Here is a 26,319-nt window from a genome sequence, read left to right on the forward strand (position 1 = left end):
CATCATAGATTCTGATGCTTTCAATGACCAGAGGGCCATGGAAGTCACACTGCTTGTGGGACTGGAGAGCCTTGCTGCTCAGCCTAGCTCACCTTCCCTGCTCCCAGACCCTGAGAAAGACCAATGAAAGCTGAAATCTCTGTAAGTTTGACAATGGGGCAGTCCTGCTGCTGTGAGCCACGCCCTGTCCCCACTCTAAGGAACACAGACTTGCTCCTCTCTCACATCTGTTAGGAAATTACTTTTCTCAGAAAACAGGTGCTTCCTCAGGCCCTGAGAAATCTGTTCTGCTTCCCTTCAGCACACTCTTGCTGGCCATTCCAGGGAGATTCCTAAGTGAAGTAAACGCTCCCCTCTTCTTCATCAGAGCTATAACTGGGAGCTGTCTCTTCATGCAGTGATAGGTTGGTAAATGTGAGTAACCAGCTTTGGGTAGAAAGGGGGAGAAGAAACCGCTAACTAGTAGCATTTGCTTGTTTCCATGATGTGAGTACTCTGGGACCTGCTTTTGGGGGAATTACAGAGAAAGCTACAGCAGCCTTGGCAGAGAAGAGAGATGGAGGAAGAGAAATAGGACTGACTTTAGGAAAGGACTGCACTCAAAGATGAGCAGGGATCAGCAAATGTAGACTTCATGGCACAGAGAGCAGGCAGGGAGTATCCCCCCCCCTTTTTTTTTTTTTTTTTTGGTGCAGTGAAGGGAATAGAGGTTGAATTCAGGAGTGCTTTGCTATTGAGCTACATCCCCGGCCCTTTTTATTATTTTTTAAAATTTTAAGACAGGGTCCTACTGAATTGCCTATGAGATATTCACAACCAGTGGGATATTCTCAATTTGATCCAAGATGCAGCTGGGAATTGAGATGGATGAGAAGATTACAACAGGGAGAGGCTGGATGAACTGTGCTGCTTCCAAATCTGTGCTCCTTCTTACAGAGTAGGCGTGGAAAGTGCTGGGAACCTCGAAGACCTTAGAATGAATATTTCTATGTTGCTATGTTAGAAATGTGGACTAGTCATCTAATTTCTAAAAAGAGAGTGTTTTGTGATTTTAAATGCCCACACAGGCCTGGGGATGTAGCTCAGTGGTAAAGTGCTTGCCGAGTTTGCATACAGGGTCCTGGGTTTGATCTCCAACACCACAAACAAAAAATAAAATGCCGAGGTAATGAATTAATACCTCAGACTGAGCAGAAAAATTCTGTGGTCCTTGGAATTATTATTTAATGATGGAAAAGAGTTTTCCTGGTGGAATAAATTTTGAAGGAGCAGTGGGTGGATAAAATAAAGTTGCTTAGCTGGGCACAGTGGTGCACACATGTAATCCCAGTGACTAAGGAGGCTTAGACAGGAGGGTTGCAAGTTCCAGGTCAGCCTAGGCAATTTAGTGAGAACCTGTCTCAAAATGAAAATTTTAAAAGGGAACCGGGATGCAGCTTAGTGGGAGAGGATTCCTGGTTTCAATTCCCAATATCACAAAACTAATAAGTAAATAAAGTTGCTTTTTTAAAAATCACATTTCAGGGCTGGGGTTGTGGCTCAGTGGTAAAGCAATTGCCTAGCATGTGCGAGGCCCTGGGTTCGATCCTCATCACCACATAAAAATAAATAAATAAAATAAAGATATTGTGTCCAACTTCAACTAAAAAATAAATTTTAAAAAATCACATTTCATGAGCAGTACTGGTCTAAGGAGCAGATTTGATGGTTAATGATGAACAGCAGACCTACAGGACCAGTCTAATCTGCAAGGTCCCATGCCTTGGGCCTGCTGGAAGCAGAGGCAACTGGGAGATGTGGGGCAAGCCCAACAGACTCCATAGCAGAGGTTGCTTAAACAGACTCCTGGATTGAGGGAAGAGTTGAATTTACAAATGCATCTTTTCATTAAATGATACATTTGCAGACAAAGTAATTGCCTGTGGGGATAGATTCCCACTCCCATTTGTAGTCTGTGCAACATCTTCTCCCAGCCCCTCCCATGACTCACAAAGGGTGGGAATTTCTCCCCAGAGTCTGGAGAAGCCCTTAATGAAATCAACCACACTAACCAAATTTCAACCTGTGATATTTCCAAAGGAATTAGTATGAGACAGAGATGTGCCTGTAGGCAGATACTAGTTCCAGTTCAGAGAATTTGGGCCAGTGGGAAGAGTCCAGCTCTTTGGGGATCTTGATAAAAGATATTGACAGATATAAACTTGAATTAAGGTCCAACATTCTTATACATTCTATACATTCTGCCAGGTTCCTTGCAGCTCCAGACATCTTTCATTCTGTGTCCTTTTTGCAGCACCATCTGAGTCAACACATTTTTTTTTGCCACTCTCCAGGCAGTGAGAGGTTTGCAGTGTGTGTGTGTGTGTGTGTGTGTGTGTGTGTGTGTGTGTGTGTCCATTCTGTTGTTCTGTGAGCCACCACAGCTACCACCACAGGCTGCAGCTGGTGTTGATGGCGCAGAAGCGCTGAGTCACTGGCTGTTCAACGACCCTTACATCACGTTCCATTGTCCTTTCTTCCTTTCTGGGCTTCTGAGGGCTTGTTCAGTGTTTTTGTTTTGTTTTGTTTTTGCCTGGGGCATATCCCTATTAGGAAATCAGGGTGTTAAAATCAAGAGGCTGCTGGGGCTCCGGAACAAAGCCGTCCAAAGGGACAGGGGTCCCTGCGGTTTCTGAGAACACCCAGCAACCCAGACTCAGGCGCTGGAGACACCGCCCCAATTTGGGCGTGGGGCCCCAGGGTGGGCTCCAGCTCTCATTTTTCTGCAGCTCTTCCTGCTGTGCCGGTTTCAACTGGAGCTGATGAGTTTAACAATCTCTTTATACATGTTGAATTCAACCTTCTGCAAGCCGGTTTTAGCACAAATGTAACAGGTGGTGCTAATTATCTGTGCGACATAAATTCTTAGAAAAGTAGTCTCTGGAGGCAGCTATATAAATTTGTTTAAATGACTGACCCAACAAGCTTGTCCCTTCATTAAATTTTTTTTTGTTTGTTTTAAAAATTACCTATTTATTATGTAAAAATGGGGGGGGACATAAAAGATGAAATGAAAATTATGTAGTTATTTGGAAGGCTGAGGCAGGAGGATTGTTTGAGTCCTGAAGTTCAGGGTCAGCCTGGGCAACATAGTACGACCTTATGTCCAAAAATATAAAAATAAAAAAATATTTGTAATCCAGGGACTGCAGGTATAGCTCAGTGATAGAGTACATGCTTAGCATGAGCCAGCAACCCCTCTCACCAAAAAAGATCTATAACCCATCACCCAGGGACAATCTTCTAATATTTTTTCTGTATATCTATTGATATGTACATACATTTTAGATCATTTAGCCCACATTGTACATTTTATTTAAACTGGAAAATATGCTGTGAATATACTCTATTATCATTAAGCCATATTCTAGAAGTGCTACAAGTTAGTGCATATGAACAGAGATACAGTTCTAACTGAATTTTGGATTCTTTCATGTGCTGTCATTTCATTTTTCTTTCTCAGACCTTTTTCTTGTCAGAATAACCTCATCCACAAATAATATCCCTTCCTCTCACCTCTGCAAGGTAGCTAAAGCTTCTTTGGCCTTCTGAGAACCCCTATGGTACTTCTATCTGGGTCAGTGCTTCTGAGACTTGAAGGTATCAAAATTCTCTGGAAGGCTTGTCAAGAAAGTTTGCTGGGCCTCATCCTTAAGAGTTTCAGATTCAGCAGGGCTGGGGTGGTGGGTAATGAGCCAGTTCCAGGGTAATGTTACTCATGTTACTTTGCTACTGAGAACCACTGTTGTGGGAGAATGAATGAACAATGTTTCTTTTCCTTTATTACATTTATCTTGTCCCCAAAGTTGTATCTTTTAACCACAACCTATTCTGTCTGGTATCACCCATACATCCAGAGGACAGAAATATTTTCATCTGTCTGCTCAGTAGTAGAGCACTTGCGTAGCATGCTCAAGGCACTGAGTTCAATCCCCAGAACCTCAAGAAAATTTTAAGAAAAAGAAAAAATTCCTTTCTTAATGAGGGGTTGAAATTCAAAATCCAATGGGTTTGAGGACGCCCCCAGTACCTATGAGAGGAGAGCCAGAGTGATTTGTCCTTCACTGTCACTGCATCACATTCTCCTGGTTCAAAAGAGCTGGTTCAAAAGGAAATGCACAGATGCCCAGACTATTTGTTAAAGGAAATGACACATTATCCTCTTCCCAACATCTGGTAATTCCTGAAAGACAGTCAAGCCCTGATAATACTGGCTCATTAGAAGCCTGTGTCTTCTTTCCCGAGGGAGGTGGGGGGCCAACCAAGGAGGACAGAGACTATTTTTGGTGGGAGACAGAGGAGGAGCCTTGAGGAGAGGGGCGAAGGGTCACCGGCAATGCAATTCTATTCCTTGAGCCAGGAAAGCAAGCTTCCTTCCTGTCCAGCCCTGAGCAACAGTCCCTTTCTTAAGTTTCATATCTTTCACAGAAAGCCGAAAAGATTTAAACAAACCCTCATGGGCTAGAATAGTTGGACACCAGTAGATGGACAATTCAGTGGGGAAGATTTGCCAGGGCCCTAGGTATGGCAGCAAAGGTGAGATGTCTGGGTCTAGGTGAGTGGTCGTCACAGTGTGCAGTAGTGCCACAGAGGGAGCTGGTGGCATCTGGCTGCCCCTTGGCTGGGAAAGATTTTTTATTTTTCAGTGCTGGAGAACCCCAGAGTCTCATGCATGCTGGGCAAGTGCTTTATCACTGAAATACATGCCTGGCCCCAAGACACATCTTTTTTTCAGCCCTCCGACATCCTCTGGGGTTTAAGTGAAATGTGGAGAAAGAATAGGAGAGGTGTGAGCGGGATGCCCGGCTAATGAAACCAGAAGGCTTGCCTAGGTTAACTGACTTGGTACAGGTGAGAAGTAACACCCTGAAACTACCTGGAGATCCAAGTCATGGGTGTCTCTTAACTAGCCCCATCCAGCATCTAGAGCAATGGAGAAATTAAGCTGAGGTCTGGGAAAAGAAAGTCTTGTTCTCATTAAATTAGCAGAAGGCCTCCTGCACTGGGGAGGGAACCAGGAGGGGTAGAGTGGGCACATCTGCCTTCAGATCTAAGGGCATGTTTTTGTGCCAGGCCTTTGTACTGTTCCAGCCAGGGCACTCTGGTGAAAGCATCCTGGGAATTCGGCCTGCAAACAGAAAGGGCATTTCCTTGTGTGGGTTTCCTGTTTAGGTCTGTGTAGAAACCCAAAGGATCGCTTGGCCTCATAAATCCTCTAGACATTACTGGTGTAGATGCTCTGGCGGGATGCCATGGGAAAATTGCACAAAAATAGAAGAAGGGAGGGAAGCACATTCACTCTCAGGATCCTGGGTGGGTTTCAGGCTCCCTGTTTTCCATCTGTAAACAGAGGGGGTTGGGCTAGAGGAGATGACCATTCAGGTCCCCTCCAGCTTTGACATTCTCAGGTTCAGCTCAATAATGGGAGGCAGTTGAGCAGTTCACCAAACAGAAGCACCAAGAAAGTTTCAACTGAAACATTAGGAAGTTGCCCTAGAATGTCTTTTAGACTCCTTCACAGAAGGGGAAGGTACGTCTGAACTCTGGTATTTCCCAGACTTTCCTAAACATTTAGAATATTCCACAATAGACAGCTAACAGGTTTAGGAGTTTTGTGGATTTTTTTCTCCCAGTAATGGGGATAGAACCCGGGGTTGCTATAGCACTGAGCTACACCTCCAGCAACCCCCTACCCTTTTTAAATTTTTTAAAAGATGTTGATGGATCTTTATTTTATTCATTTATTTCTATATGGTGCTGAGAATCAAACCCAGTGCCTCACACATGCTAGGCAAGTGCTCTACCACTGAGCCACAACCCCAGCCCTCCAACCCTTTTCATGTTTTATCTTAAGACAGGATTTCACTAAGTTGTTGAAATAGCTTCAGACTTGAGATCCTCCTGCCTCAATCTCCTGTGGTGCTGGGTTTACAGGCATGTGCCACTGTGCTCAGATATGGCTGGATTTTGACCCAAAGTAAGTTCACAGAGCTGATCCCAAGATGGTGAATAAAAGGAGCCTGACCCATTTCAGGTTTGTTTTTTTACTTCTTGTTTCCCTCAATTTCTGCATATGTTAAAAATTGCAGTTTGGGCATTCAGACTGGTTTAATGGAAGAAGTCATGCTTTTATATTTGTTCTGTGGCTGAATTCACAGATTCTGAGGCAGACTCTACTTGGAGACTCACAAGATACTAGGTCAGTGGGGAAAGTGATGGGGCAATGCTATAGTCTGGATCTGGAATGTCCCCAGAAGGCCCATGTGTTAAAAGACTTGGCCCCAGCCTGTGTTAGAACTTTTAGGAGGTGGAGCCTAATGGAAGGTAGTTAGGTCATTGGGGTTGTGCCCTCAAAGGGGAAATTGGAACTCCAGCCCCTTCCTTTTTCTCTTTCATTTCCCAGTTGCCACAAAGTGATCACTTTCCTCTGGTGCATGCTCCCACCATGATGTGCTGCTGCCTCATCCCAAGCCCTATTGTGATGGAGCCAATCATCCACGGATGACTGAAACCTCTGAAAATGTGAGCCAAAATAAACTTTTCTCTTTTTAAGTTGACTTATCTCAGGTTTTTTTTTTTTTTTTGTGTGTGTGTGTGTGTGTGTTTTGTTGTTGTTTACAGAAACCCAAAGCTGACTAACACAGGCAAAAATAAGGATTTCTTCTGGAAGTGCTTTGTTCCAGTGAGGAAATTGACTTCACTCTCAATGATACTTTTTGTGTTCTTTTATTTTTACTTGTCATGTGTGTACCATTTTTCAAAAATTGCCATATGGCATTGTCTTTTCAGAAAGTACTAAAATGATATTGGGTAACTTCAAGCTAACCGCTGTTAGTCAGGTAATGCAGTGTTCCAGTAAGTTAAATGGATTTTATATTAAGTGGGGGTAAACCCATTATGCAACAACACTTCCCAAGTCAAGATTGCTCCCTTAGAATTCAGCATTGCTGTTTGCTCGGTTATCTCAGATGTGAATTTGTGATGTTTGTCTGTGAACCTCAGGCCCTCAATCATGTTCTTGTGGATAAATATATCAGCAAATGAAAATCACTTCTGAGGTCCAATTCTGGTTTTTTCCCCCAAATTTTGCTTATATACATCATACATTCTCCTTTTCCTCCTTCCAACTGTGATTCTTCAGAACCAGGAGGACGGGGAAGGAAGTTTTAAGTTTTCTGGGTCAGTTTTGACTCCTTAGGACATCAGTCCTGAGAAACATGCTTTAGCAGCATGATGGCACATGCTTGTAATTATAGCAGCTCTGGAGGCTGAGGCAGCAGGATGCCAAGTTCAAGGGCAGCCCAGGCAACTTAGCAAGAGCATGTCTCAAAATATCACAACAACAATATGTTATTAATAAGAATGGGCTGGGGATGTAGCTTAGTGGTAGAGTTCCCCTGGATTCAACCCCCAGTACCATAAAAGAAAATAAAAAGGAGAAAGAGAATGAGAAGAATACTTTATCAGGGAGTTTTATAGATGCATATGTTTGGAAATGCTGTCTTTGAGAGTCACAGTAGAAGAGCACTTGTCTTGCATGTTCAATCCCCAGTAAAACACACACACACACACACACACACACACACACAGAGCTCTGAAATTCGTGCAATAAAGAAATATGTTCAGCCTCAACTCAGCATTTCCTCAAACTTAGGTGATCAGAAAAGATTCTTTTTCTGTCTATTATAGGTGTTAACAAACATAGTAATAAGTGTTCAGTGGGATCCTTTGAAAAATGCTGCTTTTAGCCAAGAGGTAAAGTTTACTGTCCTTTACATACATAGCACTGGGGGGAATACACACATCCACATGTGTGTGTGCTTATGTGTGTTTTCCAGTACATTTCCATATATGTAAGTGTGTGTAATATATATTAGATACATATGTATATTTACATATACATACACATACACAACATATAATGGCAATGTTTCTGCTCTTCAAAATTTTAATTGGCAATAGACTAGGATGATTATAATTATGAAAAGATATATATCTTTAATATATATCTATATAAAATACATATGAATATATATTTTATATATATACACACACACACACACACACACACACACTTTTAGTTGTTGATGGACCTTTATTTATTTATTTATTTATTTTGATGCAGTGCTGAGAATCAATCCCAGTGCCTCACACATTCTAGGCAAGCACTTTATTTACTGAGCCACAACCCCAGTCCTGAAAAGATTTTTTTTTTTGTGTGTGTGTGTGTGTGTGTGTGGTTCTGGGGATTGAACCCAGGGCCCTGTGCATGTGAGGCAAACACTCTACCAACTGAGCTATATCCCCAGCCCCTGAAAAATGTTTTTTTTAATATTTATTTTTTAGTTGTAGTTGGACACAATACCTTTATTTCACTTATTTATTTTTATATGGTGCTAAGGATCGAACCCAGGGTCTCGCACATGCGAGGTGAGCATGCTACTGCTGAGCCACAGCCACAGCCCCAACCAGCCCTGAAAAGACTTTTATGGATTAAAAAATATATATTAGAAATACAGTGAAATCTCAATTGTGATTGTTGGTGATAGGTAGAATGACAGGGAAAGGTTTTTTCCTATTTTCTATTTTTCCCCCAAATCTTCCACAATGCACATGAATTATTTCTATACTTGGGATATAAGTCAAAATAAATATATTTTTTAAAAAGAATCAATATTCAAAGCTTTTTTCATTTGTTCTTTTATTTTTACTTGTTTATTTGTATGGGAATTGAGCCCAGGGGTCCTTTACCACTGAGCTATATCCCCAGTTCTGTCTCTTTTTTGAGGTGCAGGGTCTTCTTAAGTCTTGTTAAGTTGCTAAGGCTGCCTCTACTTGCAATCCTCCTTTCTCAGCCTCCTGAATCACACTAGAATTACAAACACGAACCTTCGAACATGGGTTCTTTTCATTTTTTTTTAAATACTTTTATTTGTTTATTTATTTATTTATTTATTATGTGGCACCTGGGAATTGAACCCAGTGCCTCGTGCATGCTAGACAAGTACTCTACCACTGAGCCACAACCCTGGCCCCTTTTCATTTGTTCTTAAGTGAACATATCTGCTCCATGCTGAGAAGCTCTCAGATCCATTCTCCCATTCATCCTGGGTTTGCTGAGGTCCCATGGCACTTGTCTTCTAAGGTCCTCCATGGGTGTTCCTGGAGTGCACATAGCCTCTGCAGATTTAAGAAAAAGTAGAGCAATTGCCACATGATGTGAGGGTCGGTGTGAGGGAAAGATGTGACCTGATCAAGTCTACCACATCAAGTTGTTCCTGGGTCATGTGTTAAAGAAGGAAAGGATGGTATACAAGTTGGAATTTTTGGTGGCAACCAATGAAAATCTCATGTGGAAATAAATTTATTGAAGGAGTGTTGTGTAGCTCACAGACTCCATGAGAACCCTGGAGAATGGGTGATGGGAATGAAAAGCAAGGGAGACAAGGTATAGCCAAGATCGAGGAAAGAGCCACAGGGATAATGTGCCTAGGATCCTGCCACCAGTGTTGTCCTGATGAACACTTGTCATCGTGCTGCCACGTCCTAATATCCCTGAACAAGCATTGTCATGTTGCAAGACACCCAATACCAGCATGACCACTGCAGGTGACTTCTGTCTCCCCACGGGCACAATGTCCCAGCTGAGTCCAGGTGATAAGCTGGTTTTCTAACTGCTGAAGCAAAGAGGGAAACTGCCCTTTTTGACTTCTAAAGTAGGAAATGGAGTCCTGCCTCCCCTCTTCTCACAGTTCCCTCAAAGGGAAAGGATGTTTAAAGCCTGGGTAACCAGAATGACCAGAGTGCATAACATTTATATCTAGTAGGCTCCCCCTTATTATTATTTGCAGCAGCCCAGAAATATTAAATGGAAAATTCCAGAAATAAATAATTCATACATTTTAAATAACTTTTATTACAGCATTTTGTTATAATTATCCTATTTTATTATGAGTCACTGTTGTTAATCTCTTACTGTGACTAACTTATAACTTAAACTTTATCATAGGTATTTATATATACAGGAAAAAACAGTATGTATAGGATTTGGTGCTGTGGTTTCAGGCATCCCCTGGGGTCTTGAAGCAGATTCCCTTTCAATAAAAGAGAACTACTGTACTCTATAAAGGATCAAGGAACTTGGAGAGGAAGGGGCGAAAGCAGGCGACGATGTTCAGAAGTGAACTCCCCTCCCCAGAGTGGAATACGGCGTGGTGTTCTTTCAGTTGGATTCCTGAAATGGAAAATGTTCCATTTTCATGTGGTTGAAAATCCACTGCTCACAAGAACTGACCTCTCTTAGTAAAATCCATACTCAATAATAAAATAAGAATTACCATTTTTTTCCCCACTGAGGGACCAGGAGTCAGATGAAGAATGCCCATCCAGCTGTGAGACTGTCTGCAGCTTGCTAACCAAGGAAAGTGAAGGGAAAACAAAATACTCTAAGGATTGTTTCTTTTTTTCTCAGAAGAAAAACAGTTTAGGGAAGCTGATTAAATAGATTGATATTACCTCAGAGAAGGGCCGTATAAGTGCAGGGACTGGGAAAGGAGTAGGAAACGTAAACATGGATCTTTTATTGACTTCCTTATTTGGGAATGTAACTTTCTGCTCATAAATGTCCAAACTTCGAGGTTGAATGCAGAGTCCAAATGATGAAATTCAAGGACAGCATTGGTGTTACCGTGGCTGTTGTTGCAGGATGCCAGACACAGACCCTAAACTGGACTGTGTAGGAGAAAACTGGTGGGGTTGACCACTTCAGAGTTTGGAGTCTTAGGAGTAGACTGGAAAACAGTGATTAAGATATGAGAAAAATCCCTTAATTTTGGAACCAATACAGATATGCTCACCTCAGAAGAGTGAGGTACAATTTAAGAACTTCAGGCAGGCTGTGGCTGGGGCTCAGTGGTGGAGCGCTTGCCTTGCACAGATGAGGCACTGGGTTCAATCCTCAACACCACGTAAAAATGAATAAAATAAAGATATTGTGTCCATCTGCAACTAAAAAATATTTTAAAAAAAAAGAACTTCAGGCGTTAACTTTATGTGATCTCTGCATTATTACAAAATTTGGCAATGAGTTGCCTCTTGATTGTCAGTATATTTACATAGCTTTCATGGTTACCTGGGGCCTTTTAAGGATCATCAATATATTCATAGGTCCCAGAGGCTTGGGATGCTGAGACAGGAGGATCACAAGTTCAAAGCCAGCCTCAGCAAAAGCGAGGCTCTAAGCAACTCAGTGAGACCTTGTTCTAAATAAATACGAAATAGAGCTGGGGATGTGGCTTAGTGGCCGAGTGCCCCTGAATTCAACACCTGGTACTCACAACTCCCCCCCCCCCCGCCAAAAAAAAAAAAAAAACCCTTTCCCTATGAATATATATATCTGTTGGGGGAGAGGTACCAGGGATTGAACCTGAAATATTTTATCCTGGGTTCAAGCAATCTTCCTGCCTCATCCTCCCAAACAGCTGGCACTGCAGGTATTGTCACTGTACCTGGCTATGGCTACACTTTTTACATTTTGTGTGACTTTGAAGAAATTACCTAATTGTGTTAGTTGGCTTTCTGTAAGTGTGACAAAATATCTTAGATAATCAACTTAAAAAGAGAAAAGGTTTATTTTGTCTTACAATTTCAGAAGTTTTGTTCATGGTTAGTTTGCTCTGCTGTTTTGGGGCCTGTGGTGAGGCAATACATCATGGCTGGAGTATTGAAAGAACCCATAGAGGGCCTGGATTGTGGCTCAGTGGTGGAGCACTTGCCTAGCATGTATGAGGCACTGGGGTTGGTCCCCAGCATCATATAAAAAGACAAAATAAAGGTATTGTGTCCATCTACAACTAAAAAAAAAAAAAAAAGAAAAGAAAGGAAAAACCCATAAGAGGAGGTTGTTCACCTCTGGTCAGCCAGGAAGCAAAAAGAGGGGACCCTGGGGTCTCAATATCCCCTTCAAGGGAACACTCCTAAGGACCTGATTTCCTCTAACTAGACCCTCACTTCTTAAAGGTTCCACTACTTCCCAGTAACACCACAGGCTGGTGACCAAGCCTTTAACAAGTGAGTCTTTGGGGGACATTTCAGATCCAAAGAATACCCCCTAACCTTTGCATGCCTCAGTCTTATCATTTGATAAAGGGATAACTAGAATATGACTTCAACCAGGTGCAGTGGCATGTGCCTATAATCCCAGCAGTTTGGGACGCTGAAGTAGGAGGATCTCCAGTTCAAAGTCAGCCTCAGCAACTTAGCAAGACCCTGTCTCAAAATAAAACATAAAAAGGGCTGGGGATGTGTTTCAGTGGTAAAGTGCCCCTGGGTTCAATCCCTAGTACAAAAAAAAAAGTGTGTGTGTGTATATATATATATATTCTCATAGAGTTTTTATGAGTATTATATACATTAATTAATATGAAGTGCTTAGTACTTGGCACCTAGTAATTATAATCAAATAATTGCTTGATAAGCAATTAATCTTCAATATTACTATCAGTATGGGGGGTTACATGTGCCAGAAGGAGGGTAACATTTTCCATCTGCTTTCATAAAACATCCAGATAATCATTCAGATTAAGCTCAGAAAAAAAAAAAACACAGTCATTTACTTTAATCCAACTGAAGTTCAAGCATCTCTGTGGTGGGAATAATTAACTCACCTCAATAATATTAACGTATTGGTGGTGTTGAAATCTTACTGTCTAATGTTTTGTGTCATTGAAGTCCTTCCTAAGCAGCTGAGCAGCATGGTTGAAATGCAACCATCCTGGGTCCTCATATTAAGATTCTCTGAAATGGAGTTCTCAAGAATAATGAGTACCATGGTGTCTTATAGCTGTAGCTGAGGTCTGTCAGTGACCAGGATTTGGGGACAACTTGGGCATTTTATAATGTATGCTTCTAGTTGGATGCAGGGGCTCATACCTGTAATCCCAGTGGCTCAAGAGGCTGAAACAGGAGAATTGCAAGTTCAAAGCTACCCTCAACAACTTAGTGAGACCCTGTCTATAAATAAAAAAACAAAGAAGGGCTGAGGATGAGGCTCAGTGGTTAAGTGCCCCTGGGCTCAATTCCTGGTACACAAAAATAAAAAAGTGTGCTTTTATAGAATAAAACTTAGTTCCTTAAGTCCACTGTCCTTCCTTTCCCCTCCCTTTCCTTCCTTCCTCCCTCCCTCCCTCCTTTTCTTCCTTTCCTGGAGATTGAATCCATTTTACCCCTGAGCTACATCCGGCCATTTTTTTTTTTTTTTGAGACAGGGCCTTACTAAGTTGCTATCCTCCTGCTTCAATGTCCCTAGCAATTGACTTGCATCATGGTTCCCAGCAACTCAGTTGTTTCTCAAACTGGGGTCTGTGGAAAAAAAAAATTTCCTTTCAATGTGTTGGTATGTTACTGAAATTTGAGGACTATTGATGTAGTAGAAAGGGCATTTCCTTTGAAATCAGAACAATCCATGTTCAAATTCTGTCTTCACCACTTAGTTGCTGGACAAGTCACTTGGCCTCTCTGAGCCTCACTTTTGTCATCTGTAAAATAGTGACAATAGCTTTCCACCATCTTGTGATGAAGATGCATGCACCTCATTTGACAAATATCAGAGGCTCAGTAAAACTTATCTCTCTCTATTTCACCCATTTTTCTTCTCCCCTAAAACAAGAGGAGAGGACTTAGTCTGCCTTCCTAAAGTAGAGAAGAACTCAGCTGAAATATTTGCTGTAGTTTGAATATGTCTCCCATAGTTCAGGTGGTGGAAACATAATCCTCAAATAGCAGTTGAAAAGTGGGGCTATTAAGAAGCAATTAAAGCATGAGGGCTCTGCCCTTGTGAATGAACTGATGTCATTACCACAGGAGGGAGTTAGACATCATGAGGTTAGGGAAGTGAGTTTGGCTCTCTCGTTCACTTGCCTTCTTGTGCTTCTTCCTTCAGCTATGGAATGAAGAAAACCCTAACCAGACGCTGTCCTTGCATCTTGGACTGCCCAGCCTCCAGACTGTGAGCTAAGTGAATTCCTTTCTTACCATTCCTTCCCTTTCTTTCTTTCTCTCCTCTTTCTCTTCTCTTCCTCTTTGTTTTTTTCCTTCTTTTTTCTCTCTCTCCCTCCTTTCTTCTTTCTCTCTTTCTTTCTTTTACAAATTGTCCAGTCTGTGGTGTTCTGTTACAGCAACACACAAAAAACTAACATGATATTCAAGAGGTTTGTACTGGATGTTCAGTGATTCAGATACAGATAATGTGGCAGGCAGGCTGGATAAAACCTCTCCTGCCCCCAGTGATATCCCTGAAACTTGCAAATGTTATCTTCTGTGGCAAAAAAGAACTCTGCAGATGGGATTACATTGTAGATGTGGAGATGGGAGATTATTCGAGTGCTTGCTTATCTCCTCCAAGGACAGCCATTTTTCTGAGAAGTAGTGTTTTAACTTTTGTATCCCCAGTGTCTCATGTAGTGCCTTTCATACTAAAAGTTTCTTTATATGTTATGAACTATGCTTTTAGTTTAGTTTTTTTTATCTAAAAAAAATTCTTATTCCAGTGGGCCCTAAATGCAATCACATTTATCCTTATAAGAGGGAGGCAGAGGGACATTTAACAGACACAAGACAATGGGACTATGGAAACTGATAGCAGCAGCATTGTCACAAGCCAAGGATGGCCAGTGTCACCAGAAGCTGTAAAAAGAGTCAAAGACCAGATCCTCCTTTGGAGCCTCAGGAGGAGTGTGGCCTCTGCTGATAACCTTGATTTCAGCCTAATGATACTGACTTCAGACTTCTGGCCTCCAGAACCTTGAAAGAGTATATTTCGGGCCATTCAGTTTATGGCAATTTGTTATAGCAGCCATTGAGAACTAATACAGATTGTTGGTTGTGACTCTGTAAAGAAGAACATTGAAATGGAATGGAAACAGATTGTGCCTAAATGCAGAAATTTAAGAACTCCTCAGCAAATATTTAAATTCTGTTGTTTAATTCTAATTGCAAGGCCAACAGGTGTGTAGAAAGGAAAATTCTTTTTCACAAGGTGGGTTGAGAACTTTAGTGGGCTGTGACTGGCATTTTTTTTTTTTAAGCAAACTAAATAGAATAACAAGCCTGACACACCATGTTCTTGGCATTGTCAGCTGCATTGCTCATGGTCTTTCTTGCCAACTTATTTCTTCTATTGTCATTTCCCCCCTGCCCCCCAAGTACTGAAGATTGAACCCAGGAGTAATCTACTGAGTGACATCTCCTGACCTTTTTAAAAACTTTATTTTGAGACAGCCTCACTAAATTGTCCAGGCTGGCCTCTAACTTGCAATCCTCTGGCCTCAGCTGCCTGAGTAGATGGGATTCTAGGCATGCTTGAACACACTTACCTATTCTCTTGCCTTTTTTTTTTTTTTTTTTTTTTTTTCGGTACCAGGGATTGAACCCAAAGTTGCTTAACCACTGAGCCACATGCCCAGCCCTTTTTATTTTTTATTTTTGAGTCAGGGCCTTGTCAAGTTGTTTAGGGCTTCACTGAGTGGCTGAGGCTGGCTTTGAACTTGAGATCCTCCTACCTCAGCCTCCCCAGCCACTGGGATTACAAATATGCACCAATGCATCTGGCTCTCTTGCTATTCTTGACTAGATGTTCTCTTACCTCTTTCCACACACCTTGTACTTTTCTTATGGTTCTTACCACCTTGCTATGGTTCTTACCACTTTTGCTCATTCATTCAGCAAGTACACTTATAGTCCTACTGTGTGTCAGACCCTGGGCTGGGTGGTGGTCCTATTTGAGTGCTTGCTTATCTCCTCCAAGGACAGGCATTTTTCTGAGAAGTAGTGTTTTTTTTTTTTTTTTTTTTTAGAGAGAGAGAGAGAAAGAGAGAATTTTAATATTTATTTTTTAGTTATTGGCAGGCACAACATCTTTGTTTGTATGTGGTGCTGAGGATCGAACCTGGGCTGCACGCACGCCAGGCGAGCGCGCTACCGCTTGAGCCACATCCCCAGCCCAGAAGTAGTGTTTTAACTTTTCTATCCCCAGTGTTTCAAGTAGTGCCTTTCATACTAAAAGGTTCTTTATATGTTATGAACTATGGTTTTAGCTTAGTTTTTTAATCTAAAAAAATTTTTTTAGTTGTAGATGGACAACAATATCTTTGTTTTATTTATTAATTTTTATGTGGCGCTGAGGATCAAACCCAGTGCCTCACATATGCTAAGCAAGCGCTCCACCACTGAGCTACGACTACAGCCCTGGTTTTAGTTTTTAGAATTATTCTTTTAAACAAATACAAATGGTGGTTGGGAAAAGGTCATATATGTCTGGCCCTGTTAGGCAAAGGACAAGACATTGCTCTTGGGGAACAGACCTAACAGAGTTAGGTTTTCTAGATGCTTGGTCATAGAAAGCCTCCATTGGGGGATGTAGCTCAGTGGTTACATGCTTGCCTAGCATGCATCTACATGCTATGGTACTGGTATCTCCAGTACCATAAAAAGAAAGAAAGAAATCCTCCTTTTGGGCTACTAAATTTTGGTGACCCTCAGCAGAGTTGAACACAACTTTTCTCCTCTACTCTGCAGGTCACTCTCTCACTACAGCATCCAGACCAAGCCAGAGGGAAAATCACCTGACTGATGAAAAAATGGAAGGAGTGCTTGTGAACCTTGGAGGTGGTCCTAATTGCAAGACCAGCTGGAAAAGATAGCCCCAAATAAATTTCAGTCATACAGGAATTTAAAAGAAAAGGATACCTTCCTTTCCCAATGTGGGATTTTCTGCTAATTTATTGTAACATCATCATGTCCTTAAAGCATCAAACTTGATGGTCAAATTATATTCATCAGTATCTTAGGCAACAACCACATGTGTAAACTATAGACGATGATATCATTGGTGACTCAATATAATTACACCCTTGCTTGTGAACCCTGTCTTTCTTTCTAGGCATTCAAAACACATGACAGACATTATCTTACTACTTTTCCCAACACTTTTGTCAGGTAGGTCAGGAGCAGGCATCATGATTGTCTTATTTCACATATACATGGACAGCTTTCCTGGGAATTATTTGTCCAGAGCCCCATTGGTAATAACAGTAACTGGAAAGAAAATGGCTGGAGTTTTAATTTTAAAAGCAGAACTTCCTGTGGAGGCAACTTTAGGTCATAGTACTGGGATATTTCTAATTTCAGGCATCCTTGGTGCAAGAGGGCACAAAGGATTAGTTACTTCCCTTTACTTATGGGTGTATGGGGGGAGTAGGGTCACAGTTAATTAAACTGCTCCAATCTTGGCACTTCAGCATGTACAGGGAGCTCCATCCAGCATTATATTTTCTTTCCAAGACGACAGTGGCATAGCTCAATAAAGTAGGACCAGCAACAAAATCTAAAACATCAGTTTGATTGTATGACATTTTTTTTTGCTCTTGGAAACAATTCCTCTATAGTGATGAAAACTTGTGGAGTTGTGAAGTACTGGTTCTAACGCTAATTGGATCTACAATTTTGAGAGTGCTAGAGACCAAAGCCAAGGCCTCTTTTTTGCTAGGTAAGTGCTTTACCACTGAGCTGTACTCTAGCCATTTTAAGAAAGCTTCTTAATTTCTATGGGTCTCATTTTTCTTTTCTTTCTTTAAATTTTATTTTTATTTATTTAGAAATTTTAAAATTACACATTTAAAATGTATACTCACTTCTGAGGTACCATATGATGTTTCAATACCTGTACACACTGTGTAATGTTCAAATCAGGGTAAACATATCTACCTCCACAAATATTTATCATTTCTTTGAGCTGAAACATTTAATATCCTCTCTTCTAGCTTTTTGAAACATACAGTACATTGTGGTTATCTACTGTGCAATAGTACACCAGAACATTTTTTTTTTTCTCTATCTAACTGTAACTTAGAACCCCGTCCCTCCCTCTCCCTGGGTCTCATGTAAAACGGACACAATATTTGCCTTACCCAATGGCTATGCTTATAAAAGGAAACCATATATGTCAAGTGCTTTATAAACAGTAAAATGCCACAGGAAAACAAGGTATTATTTGTTTTTGAAGATTGGACCACTGAAATTACATGCCTTAAAAATGCAGGTTATATTTTCTTTCAGTGGGGCCTATTTTCAATGGCTTATTGCTGAGAGCCACAGCCGAGTTTATCAATGCAAGGAACATACCTTTCAATCTGTAAATTATTATCTCCCCAGAAAATCAGAAGAAAAGAGAATGAATAGGGGAAAGAACGCCTGTGGCCACAGGTATATCAAAATTTAAAGAATGTGGCAAGCATAGACTCTATTTCTAGGTGGTGGAATTCAAGTTCCTGTACAAGTAGGGGTCAGGAAGTGTGGAAAATAAAGCTTTCCTGTGCTTTCTGGAATATTAGCCCTTTGTCCAGGATCTACAAGGTAAAGAATTCCATAGGAAGTATTTGCTTAATTAATTGTAGCCAGAACTTAGCTATGGATAGACCAGATTCCAGTGTGCAGTGATAATGCTTTTTCAATCAAGTTACGTGAATACTTGAACACATGAACAGACCCAAAAGATTTGAACTCCTAACCTTTAAAACACAAGGCAGTATCTTTGGCCACCAGGCATCCCTGTTCTTGTTTACCAGGACTGGAAGTTCTCCGTCAGACAGAGCCCATTTGTTCCATGACCCTAGCTGAATAACACCGAGAAACCAAAAGGAATATCCATTTTAAAATAGTGTCTGTGGCACTAAAAGGATTCTGGAGCTCTGAATCAGCCCCTTACCTCATGGCAAAATTCACAGACTTGCAAAGTTACATGGAAATCAGACTGGAATGTACGGGCTTCTATTTTTCTGTAATGACATGTTGTGAAGAGAAGGAGGGCAATTTTCGTGGACATTCCTCTAAAACCAGTACACTTGCAGTGGTTGTTTTTTGGTTTACAAAAAAACGATCCCAAACAGACTCAGGGCCCACTGCCATCACTGGGTGCCAGACTGTAGGCCACATAAGCCATTTGTCCAGGGACTGTAATTAATTATCATTTCTTTCAACTTGGCACGTGTTAATCTCTTCTGCAAGCAGTTTGAAGGTGGACTTTCATCCCTCATTCTTTCTCTTAAGTAATTTAATGAGCACATTGGAAGAATGATTCTCTTAAAATATAACCTTAGACTTTGGCTCTTCCTACAAGTTGAAAGAATTTTGTAAGGAAAAAAAAAAAAGACACAAAGAAAGGAAGAAATGAAAGAAAGAACTCTCAAGAAATGGGTCTGTTCCTCACATCTGATTGCAAAAAATCCATATACTATGACCCAAAAAGGAAAAATAAACATAGTTCATGAAATCTGTGGCAAAAAGGAATGAAAGTGTTCTATAAAATAAAAAATAATAAAATTAAAAATAAAAAGCCCCAAACTGTATTCTCTGTAGGTTTAAAGGCAAACTTTGCCAAAATGTGCTTTCTGGAAACTTTCCTTTAGACCTGGCTCCTACCATCAGGCTTGGCTGTGGGAGAAAGGCTTGGAAGACTATGGTTTGGAATGTGTGAATGTTAAAATCAAACATTGTTCTTTTTTTTTCCCATAACAAAACAAGCTTTTGGTTTGGGCTATATACATGCTAGGTTTACTGGTACTGTTTTGGTTCTTTTCTTATCACAGAACTTGATATTTTCAGTTCCTTTTCTTTTGACTACTGCTCTCCCCTTTATTATAATGCCCTTGAGAAGTTAATAGACACCCCCTCCATGCTGAAATGAAGAAATGACCGAGTGAGTAGGAAATGACTTGTGGAAGGCCACACAGCAAGTTGGAAGAAGAATCTGGACTAGAAACTTGGAATTTCTGTGTAAACCTGTAAACCTGGTTCACAAAGTAAAGTTGTTTTTTTTTTGTTTTGTTTTGTTTTGTTTTTTAACATTGAGGCCCAAAGATGCCTCAGAGATCCACAGGCATGAGGTGTGACTTAAAACTGGGAGTCAGAAAGACAGTAGAACTACATAGGAAACACTTTAATTAAATAATCATCACCTGGTAGGGCAGAGTTATCACTTAAAATTGTCTGAGCATGAATTATTCTAATTTATAGCATAATTAAGATTGAACAGGCTGGGGTTGGGGCTCAGTGGTAGAGTGCTTGCCTAGCACGTGCGAGGCACTGAGTTCTATTCTCAGCACTGCATATAAATAAATAAAATAAAGGTCCAGTGAAAACTAAATAAAAGATTGAATAGGGTAATATTCAGTTAGTTCTCATCTATGTTAAACAAATGACACATACAAATATAGCATAGGGGCTATGTCTCATGTCACATATCAATGTCACATTCTTAACAATGTAACGAGAACCAGGAAATAACAGAATCTATGATTATTACACTGTGGAGAACTCTGTTTTCAGGAAGCACACGCAGAACCCGGAAGACAGTCTCCTTAAGGAAACCAGGTAGTGTGGATAAGCTACGGTATTTCACGGTAGCTGCTGCAACTGAAAAAACTGTTTCCTGGAAAAGGGCAAATACTGAAAGTCATTTTCATAGGGTCTTAGAATTAAGTGGATCTCTAGGTGTGAGTAGTATGTAGTACCATTGAGGAGGACCCTGGGAATGAACACAGCCAAATCTGGAACATGCTCTATAGAGTCTAGTTAAAGTAGTCTTGGGGGACTTAGAGACAGAATTCTCTTCAATTGGTCTAAAATTTTGCCTGACACCAGGAAGAGAACTTTTGGTAGAGGAGGGTTTGGGATATGGGACAGTATAGGACACAGAAGAGGATCCATAGAAGGCACTGAACCATGAGCAATGAAAAGAGCAAGAGGGACCAGGCAGAGATTTGCATTGGTCATACTAGCCTAAAACAAAAACGAACCCACACTGTGTATTATTTATAGCTTCTTGTATGCATACATTTGTCTAAGTTAACTGTTTATAGCTTTTCTGATAGTACTACTTTTCAGTAGTTCCATTTTGTAACTACTTCTGTTGGTTTCATGAAACTAGATTAAAACCATTTCTTCTTGTATTATTAAAGATTGATCTTAGGAATTTTGGCTAAAGATGACTGTTGGCTAAGTGTACTAGCCTTTATTCCCTTCCAACTTTTTCTAAAGTGTAAAGAATAAGATTTTGGGGTGAGGATGTTATAAACCATAAAGACAAAAAGAATAGGAGAGAAGAAAATAAAAACAAAATTCTGGGTGCTAGAAAGCCCTGGCTCAAATGATAATTGATTTAGAAGACCTGTGAATGCCAAAGTATATGGCAAAGGTTGGGAAGCTGAGAAGCAGCCCAATTTACGCTGACCCCCCCTCCCCCACCCGCAGTTCTCTCCCACCCCCAAATCTTAGGAATTGGTAACTGGAGTTTCTTTCTGAAGTGAAGTTTGAAGGTGAGCTAAAATCAGCAGATTGGACGAAACTATATTTAAAAATCACTTAGATGAATGAATAAGTAAATAATGTGGTATATCCACACAATGGAGTACTATTCAGCGATGCTATTCGACAATAAGGAAATGTTATACTAAGTGGAAGAAGCCAGTAATAAGGGGCCCTATATCAAATGATTCTATTTACATGAAATGCCCAGGATAGGCAAATTCACAGAAGCAGAAAGTAGATTAATGACTGCCTAGCTCTAGAGGGAGGGAAGAATCGTAGTGGGTATGAGTTTTAAAGACAATAAAAATATTCTAAAATTAACCATAGTGCTGGATACAAAACACTGAGAATATGCTAAAAATTATTAAACTGAGCCACTGAATTATTTTTTTAAATAAGAAAATGGGGCTGGGGTTGTGGCTCAGTGGTAGAGCCCTTGCCTAGCACGTGGGAGGCCCTGGGTTTGATCCTCAGCACCACATGAAAATAAATAAATAAAATAAAGGTATTGTGTCCAACTACAACTGAAAAATAAATATATTTTTTTAAAAATAAAAAAATAAACAACCTCATCCAAAAATTGGTCAAAAATTTTCACAGATCAAAGAAGATACACAGATGACAAATAAGTATTTGAAAAGACACTTCACATCTTATGTCACCAGAAAAATGCAAACAATAATGAGCCAAGTGTGGAGGCTCATGCCTATAATCCCAGTGGCTCAGAAGGCTGAGGCAGGAGAGTCCCAAGGTTAAAGCCAGCCTTAGCAAATTAGCAAGGCCTTGAGCAACTTAGGAGACCCTGTCACAAAAGAAAAAATAAAAAGGCTGGGGATGTGCTTTAGTGGGTTCAAACCCCAGTACCAAAAAAAAAAAAAAAATTGTTATTTTAAAACACATTTTAGAGTTGCTTCTAAAACTCAAGTGTACTAGGTGATGGCAACCTAAATAGGCAGTCTCTTTGTAAAAAAACAGTGAACAAATACAGCCTGTTCCTGCCGAGGTGCACCATAGAGGGTCCTTACAATGCAGTGCCCTTCATCTTTACTTCAGCTGACCAGGGACTGCTCTGAGAGCATAAACACTAAAGTTGACTCTCCATATTTGTGGGTTCTACATCCCTGGATTCAACCAATTTCAAAATATTTGTAAAGAAAATTTCATCTGTGCTGAATACAGACACCTTTTCTTGTCATTATTCTCCACAATACAACATAACAACTAATTTACATAGCAGTTACATTGTATTAATTATTAGGAGTAATCTGGAGATAATTTAAAGTAGAGGTGATATGTAAATAATATATAAGGGACTTGACCCTGAAAGATTTGAGTAGCTGTGGGCTTCCTGGAGCCATCCCCCACGGATACAAAGTGATGACTTCATGTAGAATTCGCACCAGATGGGTCTCAAAAGAAGTTCATGTTTCATTTGTTTTACAAATGAAAGTACTGGAGCTCAGAGAAATTAAATAAATTAAACAGTGAATTTTGTGATGGAATTTTTTTCCGTTTTTTTTTTTTGAGATAGAGTCTTGCTATGTGGCCCACACTGGGCTCAAATTCAGATCCTCCCACTTTAGTCTCCCGAGCAGCTGGGATTATGGGAGTGGGCCTCTATGCCCAGTTTAGTATGTATTTTTGACACATCTCATAAAAACTCTAAGAAGTACATGATCGTGTTCCTGCTTTAAACAGGAAGTATAGGAGATGCTAAGAAATTTGTTCAATTTTCCACACTAGTTAAATGTCAGAATCAACTCTAACTTCAGGGTGTGGGGTCTAACCTCCATGCTAGACTTTTCCTTCAGTGCTTCCTTCAGAAAATAAATGGTGGTAGCATTACTTGATCATTTGTTTTGAATGTTAATCATACTTAGGGAAGTTCAGCCTTTTCCTTTTTTTTTTTTTTTTTTTTTTGTTGTTGTTGTTATTGTTTGTTTTGGTACTAAGGATTGAATTCAAGGGTGCTTTACTTCTAAGCCACATCCCCAGCCTTTGTTTTGTATTTCATTTAGAGACAGGGTTTCACTGAGTTGGTTAGGGCCTTGCTAAATTGCTGGGTCTGGCTTTGAACTCACAATCCTCCTACTTGTTTTTTTTTTTTTTTTTTTTTTTTTTTGTGTGTGTGTGTGTGTGTGTGCATGGGGGTTGAACCCAGGGCCTTGTGCATGTGAGGCAAGCACTCTACCAACTGAGCTATATCCCCAGCCCTTGATTATTTATTTATTTATTTATTTATTTATTTATTTTGTGTGTGTGTGGTTCTGTGGATTGAACCCAGGGCCTTGTGCATGAGGGCAAGCACTCTACCAACTGAGCCATATCCCCAGCCCTTGGTTTATTTTTTAGGGATAAATTAATTCAACTTTATATTGCTATAAGAATCCTATCATCAAAGGGATTATGAGTTTTTTACTATGGAATTTTTTTCCAATCACAGTATCCTAAAGGTTTCAATGCCAATGGCCACTCCAATGTCCCCTTTATACATGCCCAAATGTATAACCTATAAATGTTTATCTGAAAATGTGATGTTTAATTTATTCATTCATTTTGTCATTTAACAAATATTCATTGAGCACTTACTTTGGACTTGGTTTACAATGAGCATAACAGATATGGCCCTTGCATTCATGGAACTTATAGTCGCCTGGGGGAAGACAGACAAGAAATAAGCAAACAGTTCAATACCTAGAATTAAAAGCCATATTAAGCACTACAAGGTGAATAGAATACCATAGATGACCATAAGAGGGGACTGAGTTTTGATTGGGAGACCAAGAAAGGCCTTTCTGAAAAAGTAGTGCATCAAGTCCAACAGTATGGTCAGAAAGGTGAATTTTAGGTGGAAAGTTGGTGGGGTGGGGTGGGGAGGCTGCATTTCAGGGAATATGTGAGATAAGAAAATTTATGTGTAAAGAACGTAAAACAACTCATGTGGCTGGAATGCAGTAAATGAGAAGAATGGCAGAGGATGAAGTTAGAGAATCAATCTGAAATTTCATGATGCAGGTTCTTATAGGCCTTAGTGGGATGTTTTATTTTCAGTTAAATGCAATGGGTTCTGGAGGTGTAGCTCAGTGGTAGAGCACTTACCTAGGATGCACAAGGCCCTGGGTTTGATTCTTAGTATGGTAATAAATAAGTAAATGGCTGAGGCAGGAGGATCGTGAATTCAAAGCCAGCCTCAGCAATTTAGGCAGGCCCTAAGCAACTTAGTGAAACCTTGTCTTTAAATAAAATACAGTGGTTGAGTGCTCCTGAGTTCAATCCTCAGTACTAAAATTAAAGAAATAAGTAAATAAATAAATAAATTCAACAGGAAGACAATGAACACTTTAAGCATGTTTCAAAGACCTTACTGGTCACTGTAGGAAGGTCAAAAGGGAGAGGCAGGAGAAGGGGGTGGGAAGAGGCCCAGGAGTTCAGATGTAGTTGGAGTCCATACCTACACAAGTTGACAGGGGTATGCAGATGGAAACATACACAGACTTAACAAATACTTGAAAAGTGGAAGTCTGCAGTATTTGGTAATGGTTGTCTGTTACAGGAGAGGGAGTTTGCAAAGATGGCTTGTAAGTTTGTGGCTTCAGCAAATGAACATTCAGTAGTTCCACTTATTTAGATAAGGAAGATGGGAGGAGGGGGAGGAGCAAGACTCCAGTTTTGGACAAGTTAAATTTGAGTTGCTGGGGAGATATCAGGCAGTTGTCTATAAAGTCTGGAGCTCAGAAAAAGGGTCTGGACTGGAGATAAATACACAGGCGTTAACAGCACTTTGATGATATTTAAAGCTACAGGACTGGATGAGCTCACTCCAGGGAAAGAAGAGAGAGACTCCAGGGGAAGTGCAGAGTGTGTCTAATCATCCAGGCAGAGGAGGAGAGAAGAGCTTGACAGTGAGACTTACATCACCCCCAGCATAAGAGAAAGAAGAAGGTGGCACAGTGACACAAAGACCAAGAGAAGAGTGTTTCAGCAACTCTCCACTATGCTGAATCCTTCTGAGAGGTTACCTCGAGGTCTGAAAGTATCTGTATTCTGACTCTCACCCATCCAGAAAGCCAGTGTGGGGCATCTCTTCCCAATTCTGCATGTAGTGATGACATGTTGGTAGCCTGAAATCAGCCACAGTGGGAGTATTTACACCATGGAAGATGGCAAACACTTTCATAGTTTTCTTTTTCTTTCTTTCTCTTTGAGAGATCCTTGTTAAACATGTACCAGCATGCCACTGGAAATTCGATTCCATTTGTAATAAAGAGGAGGGGGAAATGGCCTTCTCTGCTCTGTCTGTTCCCATCAGAAAGTTTTCAGAACATTTTTCATGGAAATGGATTCACTTCAAAGCAACCAGTAGGGTGCCTGAACTTTCTTTGAAGTGGGCTTTTACCTTTGCCACAGGACTCTCTAAAGTCTTAGCCTTTTAGTCACCAGCTCACAAATTTGATGCAGACCCACAGGGAAAAAAAAATTCAATGTGGTCATATGAAGAATGTCTTCCAACTCTGAGATGCTATAATTCTGCGTTGGCTGCAAGAAATTCCAGGAAGCATAAGCAGTAAACCACATTTCATTTACTCCTGGGCTTATTTACTTGGTAAAAATAATCATTAGAAAATTCCAGAATTCCAAGGCTAAGAGATGACATTTTCCCCATCTTTCTGAAGAAGAAGAAGAAGAAGAAGAAGAAGAAGAAGAAGAAGAAGAAGAAGAAGAAGAAGAAAGAGAGAGAGAAAGAAGAGAAAGGAAGAAAGACAAGAAAAAGAAAAAAGAAAGCAAACTTGCTATTCTACAAAAATATAGATAAGAAAATGAACTGGAAGGTATGAAGTTTGATATTTTTCAATACCATGACAACTGAATTAGGTCATTTGATAAGCTAATTATTAGATAAACAGACATTAAGAGGAAAGT

At 40.4% G+C, this 26,319-nt stretch overlaps 1 long non-coding RNA gene across 1 annotated transcript; it reads left to right on the forward strand.

Moving 5' to 3' along the window:
* The first annotated feature begins 341 nt into the window (after positions 1-341).
* LOC143379711 (uncharacterized) lies at positions 342-16,903 on the forward strand. The gene is made up of 4 exons (XR_013088500.1): positions 342-414; positions 6,443-6,561; positions 13,979-14,044; positions 16,612-16,903. It is a non-coding gene; the product is annotated as an uncharacterized LOC143379711 (long non-coding RNA).
* Positions 16,904-26,319: the final 9,416 nt, after the last annotated feature.

The sequence above is a fragment of the Callospermophilus lateralis genome, chromosome 13, assembly GCF_048772815.1.
Source record: "Callospermophilus lateralis isolate mCalLat2 chromosome 13, mCalLat2.hap1, whole genome shotgun sequence".
Taxonomy (NCBI): domain Eukaryota; kingdom Metazoa; phylum Chordata; class Mammalia; order Rodentia; family Sciuridae; genus Callospermophilus; species Callospermophilus lateralis.